We start from the raw sequence: 6,589 nt of genomic DNA, 5'->3' as shown, positions 1-6,589 counted from the left end.
ATGGTCCTTAAAAGAGAAGAGTAGATAGAGAGCTATAAGCTGGTTTGTAGCCCTAAAAGTAAGTAGGATAGAGTAACAGAAGGGCAAACTATGGGATAAATCAACATTCCATTTCCTCAGCTAGTTCGCTGCACTACAGAGGAAAGAGCAATTTTCTAGGAGTCAGAAGATCTGGTTCTAGTTCTGGTCTTTTATTTGGTTCTGGGAGAAGAATGCTTTCTCAGCCTTCCTCCCCAGGGGTGGAGTTCTTTATTTTCTCCCCATAATCCAAGAATATTTTTATTATGTTTTTTAGTCATTTATGCCATGAATTTGTAGGGGATTGGTTCCAACAGCTCAGGTTCCTTGCCGTTGGTCCTCACAAAATGTGCTTCTCTGGGTGGAGCAGGCTGACACTTCAGTTGAACCCAGGTGCCTTTTTCTTTGGCTTCCTTCTTCTTCTGGTCATTTTCTTTTACCCTCTTCAGGAAGCTATCTCTGCTCTCAAAATGCTTAATATGCTCAATAGGCACATTAATTCTCTTGGCTAGAACAGTGCCCTTAACCTGTTTGTTTACAACAATGCCTACAGCATGTTGAATAACATTATAGACCTGTCCAGTCTTATGGTAACATTTGTGGGGCATTCCTTGCTGAACTGTGCCCATACCTTTGATATCTACAATATCACCTTTCTTCTATATTCACATATACATAGCCAAAGAGACAACACTATGTTTTCTAAAGGGCCTAGAAAACATGTAACCTTTCCCTCTCCTTTTTCCTTTTGTGTTTGCCATTTTGGCAACTCACTGGAATATGGTGGACAGGGGTGAAGTCTTTGACTTACCCCTTGGTGACTTTCTCTAGCACCAAATAAAAGATCACTTTAATCCCAATTGGATTGTGGGCTATTGTGTAATTCTTTACAGAGGAATACTCAAGGACTACTAAACTTTTCTCCCGTGGCAATTTGATCACTATAAACCAGAAGCCATTAACTTTAGCACTAATATCATAGAGTTTAGCACTGATCAGTCCTTAGTTTCATGTTTTTGCTTTATATAAATAACTAAAGTATAAAATCCTAATATTATTTTGAAGAGCCAGAGGAACTAGGTGGTAGAACTAAACACCATGTCTCAGTGATAGTCTTACATCTTCATTACACAATTATATTTTGATCTTCTGTTTCTCCTAGTTCCCTTTCAAGAGCCAACAAAACAAAGTTCGTTTGTAGTGTCTGACCCAGATACAGGTACTGATGAAAGAATAATTTAGGTTGTCTAAACAATTAAATTTGATATTCATTTTTTTTTATAAAAAGGTATTCTTCAGCTACTTTTTTTCTTCCTTTCTGTAGATAGTCTCAACTCTTTTGAATAATTCTGGAGGCTCTGAAATTATTAAGGAGCTTGATAAAATCAATAGGTGATTCTAGAGGACCTCAATATCTTTCTGGGATTCCTCTTCAATTTGTATGCTGTCCTGAATATCCTCCATGACAGGAAAAAAATCTTTGGCAACTGTGGTCTTTGGTTTTGTTTTTTTCATTGATTAATATTAATAATTTAAAGGATTGTCTAAACTATTTCTATTGTTATATCTTTTAAATATCTTGCATGATTTTGACACATGCATAGGAGTTAAACTGTTAGAAGAGAACATTTAAGGTTGTGGTGTTCTTCCAAAGGAAATACATTTTGGAAATTCAGCAAACAATGAAAAACCATAATTAAATCTTTAATTCTTTATATTTCAGTCATTTTTCTTATTTTAAAGATGTGAATTTATTATGAAGTATCACTTGGCAAAGCCTTCCTGCTCTGTACATACCTTCATGAAAGATCTACCTGTTTATACAGCTCTTGGGAAAATTCCGGACTGAATTCTTAAAGACATGGTTAATTGATATATTTAAAAAGCACTCTGATGAAGAACCACAATAGTTTCATGAAAGATGGATTATACCTAAGCAATGTTATTTCCTTTTTGATAGGGTTAAGAAGCTAATAGAACAAGGGAACGCTGTAAAGATAATTTTCTAAGGAATAAGAAGATTACGAAATCATTTCATACTATTTTTTTCTTTTTTTGCAGGGCAATGAGGGTTAAGTGACTTTCCCAGGGTCATACAGCTAGAATCATACTATTATTATTGAAAAGACCGATAGTTGTTAGCTAGATTCTGACATAATTTGATGCTGTGGGAAGTGGTTTAATGGACTAACTCAAAGACCAGCCATTAATGATTCAATCTCAACAATATAGAAAGTGTTCTCCAGTGGAAGACTGTAGGGATCTGTTATTTAAGATTTAAAAAAAAGTTTGACAAAGACATATATAAAATGATCATAATATTTACTGATTTTGTTTAATTACAAATTTAAACTGGGAAATTTATCTAACACATTGTGTGAGGGAGGGAGGATCCCTTATGACTTTCCAGACTAGAACATTGCACTGAATTTCAGTAGATGGGACTCAATAGAGACAAATATAAATTCTCACATAATTTCCAAAAAGACATAAGATCAATATCACAAGTATAAAGTGTGGGAAGTAGCAGTAAGCCAGGATTTGTCTGTAAATAAACTAAGGATTTCATTTATTGATTTGTTTATTTGGGTTTTTTGGTTTGTTTGTTGTTGTTGTTGTTCATTTTGGACACAACTAGGTAGCTCAGTGAATAGAGTGCCAACCCTGAAGTCAGGAAATCCTGAGTTCAAATCCATCCTCAAACACTTAATATCTGTGTGGCTCTTGGCAAGTCATTTAATCCTATTTGCTTCAGTTTCCTCATCTGTAAAATGAGCTGCAGGAGGAAATGGTAAACCACTCCAATACCTTTGCCAAGAAAACCTAATGGACAATATTGGCATGTTAGGTCCTGTTAAGGGCTAAAATTCTAGCTAGTCTGTCTAAAATATCTAATGAGTGGTCGCCAATAAATTATAAACTTTAGCAAGAGTTAGACTTTTAAGCATTTATTAAGGAGAATAAGAATTTGATAAAGAGAGAGAGAAAGGCCTAGATTCCTATCTATTAAAGGGAGAGCACATTTTTAGCTCCCTTCTCCGCCAGAGTCCAGAGGAAAGAGCATGAGACTGAGCGCCAGTCTCTTCCTTCCTCCTCCCACTAGCCCGCGTCACTTCCTGACTCCTGGTCTTGCCCTCAAAGACCTTCCCTTCATGGGCAGAACTCTTCTACAGTAAGTATCCAGCAGGTGGCGTTATTCCAATCTTTACAGTCCATAGGTTCATAAAGAACTAAACATACATGAATGATTGAACAACAAGAAAAAGAACTAGAGATTTTAGTGGACATAAGATTAAGATGAATCAGCATTATGAAGTGGCAGCTAATAAAATAACTGAAGTGATCTTGGTCTACATTAAGAACAGTATATATATAACATATATATATGTATATATGTGCATGTGTGTGTGTATGCATGCATGTTTCTGAATGACAGAGTTGTCTAGCCCAATCCCCTAATCTTTTATATAAGGAAATTGAAGCCATGAAGGATTGATTAATTCATTTTCCCAGGTTCCCATGAATATCAGGTGTTTCTTTTCCCCCACTATATCATGTTATTTCCAGGAAGAGATTCTTATATAATACTCTGCTGCATTAAAATTTTATCTGCAAAATTGAGTGTATATATTATGAGATCCATGATTTCCTCAGTGAAAGGAACTCATAATAAAGAATTCCCTCTACTCATGCAGAAATTTGCATCTTCTTAACAACTTAGAATGATAAGGAGTTGTCTAGGGGCACAAAAAGTTTTAGTGACTTTCCCATATTCACAAGTCCAGCATAAGTTGGACTTGAACTCATGTCTTCCTGAATCCAAGATTAGTCCTCTATCCATTATGCTGTGGTTGTGGTTGTTCTTCAGGTGTCTCAGTCATGTCTGACTCTTTGTGACCCCATTTAGAATTTCTTGTCAAAGATACTAAAGTGGCTTATCATTTCTTTCTCCAGCTCATTTTACAGATGAGGAAACTGAGACAAATAGGTTTAAATAACTTTCCCAGAGTCACACAGTTAGTAAGTATGTGAGGCCATATTTGAACTCAAGTCTTCCTGACTCCAGGCTTGGCACTCTATCCATTGTGTCACTTAACTCCCCTATCCAATGTGCCATCTTATCTATATATATTTTAATACATATATTAAAGTGGATAGTAGAGATGTTTACACATATATCTCTAATATCCATATATTTAATTTAAGCTAATTAATTTCTAAATATAATTTTTGTTTTACCCCATTATCTTCTATAATTTATGATGATATATGTTTCAATTACTTTCCTGTTCTAAATATAAAATGACCAAATGACTCATGAAATGATGTTTCTTTTTCCCTTTGGATTCTCAATAAAATCAAATCTGGCAAATCTACTGTTTATTTCTCTAAGGAGAATTGGTGAGCCATCCTTCCTTTAGGTTCCACTTCCTCCAAATATATGCCATGAAACAAGTTATTGAACCTTCTTATATCTTAGCTTTGTTGCCCATAAAAGCAGGATATTGGATTTGATCTCCTCTAAGTTTCCTTCAAGATCTAATTCTATGAGGCTATGATAAATGTCTATAGTTAGATTGATATGAACCTGCTCAGAATACAAAAAAAACACTTGACCATTTAGCATGAACTTACTTCTTCCACAACACAAGTAGCAAACGTATACACACCAACATGATTAACCCATTTCACTGTACATAGATAATCTCATGACTCACAAAAAAAAAATGCTCTATTTTCATTGAAATTACAGTCTACCTGGATGCATATTTTGGGGTATTGCTATTTGTATTCATGATGGCACTATCTAGAGAAAATTTTTATTTTCTGCTATCATTCCAATAGATCAGGATGGCTGGAAACATGCAAGAAACAGATTGATTTACTTCACTAGACACTGCATTTCTTCAAAAGTCATGACACCAAATAGAACAAGTTTTAGATAGATAGGATCTGTTATCAGCTGAGCCTGCAAGGCTTGAGTTTTTCAAAAAGCATGAATCAGATAGGGTAGGTGTAGTGCTACTCCTCTTTACTGTTTTTTAAGCCTCCTTCTGCTAATGGTGATTTTATCTGATTCTCTCTCTATGATAAAATAATTAAATCATTGAAGTCATCATGCGATGCATTTGGCAGAAGCTTTTCTTCATGAACACCAGTTCTAGCACCTTGTCTGATGTAAAAAGCTGGAGGATTGATCAGTGTCTTTTTCTTTCCTTTAGTTCCCCAAGACCTTCTTATGTTTTTATTTTTTTTTTCAATTTCCTTACATTCTAGCTCTGAATCAAGCAGACCAAAGCACTTTCAGAAGAAACATAGCATTGATCAGGGATTCTTATTTTCTATATATTCTATATGTTCTATGTAACATATATTCTATATCCCTTATGTAGGCAGCTAGGTGGCATAGTGAATAGAGTCTGGAATCAGTAAATCGTGCTTCAGATAGTTATTGGTGATATGACAGTAGGAAAGTCACTTAACCTCAGTCTGTCTCAGTTTCCTCAATTATGAAATGAGGATAGTAATAGGACCTGCCTGCAAAGATCGTTGTGCAGGATTAAATGAGATAATAATTGCAAAGCACTTAGCATAATGCCTGGTACATGGTAAGAGCTATGTAAATATTAGCTATTATTCTTATCTTCTTGTCTGTAAACTTGTTTGTGAGTGCATAGATGTAAATATATATAAATATATGTGAATGTATTTGCATGTGTATTTATACATATACACATAAGCATTTGTGTGTATATATATATATGTCTGTATAGTATGTTTATGTGCATGTATAATGCATATATTGATAAATGTATTTCCTTCTTAATCCTATGGCTTTTATGTTACATATTTAACATTTATCCTGAGAAGGGATCCTTAGGCTGCACTAGACATGGGTGGGTCCACGACAAATACACAAAAAAAGTTACAAACCCATGGGCTAGGTCATTCCTGATATTAAAAACAGAGGTACAGTGGGTTCTACTTGGGACTGAGTAATAAACCCTGAGATAAATGTAAATAAGATGTATCATGGTCAAGTGAAAAAAGCAAAGAACTAAAAATTGGGCACCTTGAGTTCTAATCCTGATTCTATTGCTAACTATTTGTGAACTATATATTAATCACTTTTTAATTAGTTTTGTGGCCTAAATAAAGTCATTTCTTTCCTCTGGGTCTCTGTACTTTAAAAATAATCATTCTCATTTTTAAAATGAAATATTTGTACTAAAATTCTTCTAAGATTTTCTCTCCATTTCATTTGTCAATATGTCTGAGGTTAATTATTGTTCTAGATAAGTATTTTGACAAATTCTTAATGCAAAGATAATAAAGAAAATGAGATATGATACCATTATAAAATACTTTTTTTAAAAAAGAAAGCATTGTGATTCTCCCTTATTCAATCCATTTTAAGACTAACTGTTTCCCCACCCCCAGTCCTCCCATCCTATAATTCATATATGGACCATTGAACTAAAAGTGAGGTAGAAGGAATGAAGCTTTAGTATAAAAGTGTAAGTATACTTTGTTTCCTTTGTGATCTTTTACAGTTGTTGCTGCTGATGAT

At 34.4% G+C, this 6,589-nt stretch overlaps 1 pseudogene; it reads right to left on the bottom strand.

The window, feature by feature from the left end:
• Positions 1 to 299: 299 nt before the first annotated feature.
• On the bottom strand, positions 300 to 779 carry LOC122746232 (annotated as a pseudogene).
• Between the last annotated feature and the right edge of the window lie 5,810 nt (positions 780 to 6,589).

Source organism: Dromiciops gliroides, chromosome 3 (genome assembly GCF_019393635.1).
Source record: "Dromiciops gliroides isolate mDroGli1 chromosome 3, mDroGli1.pri, whole genome shotgun sequence".
Classification (NCBI taxonomy): Eukaryota; Metazoa; Chordata; class Mammalia; order Microbiotheria; family Microbiotheriidae; genus Dromiciops; species Dromiciops gliroides.
This window is presented reverse-complemented; position numbering and strand designations above follow the sequence as displayed.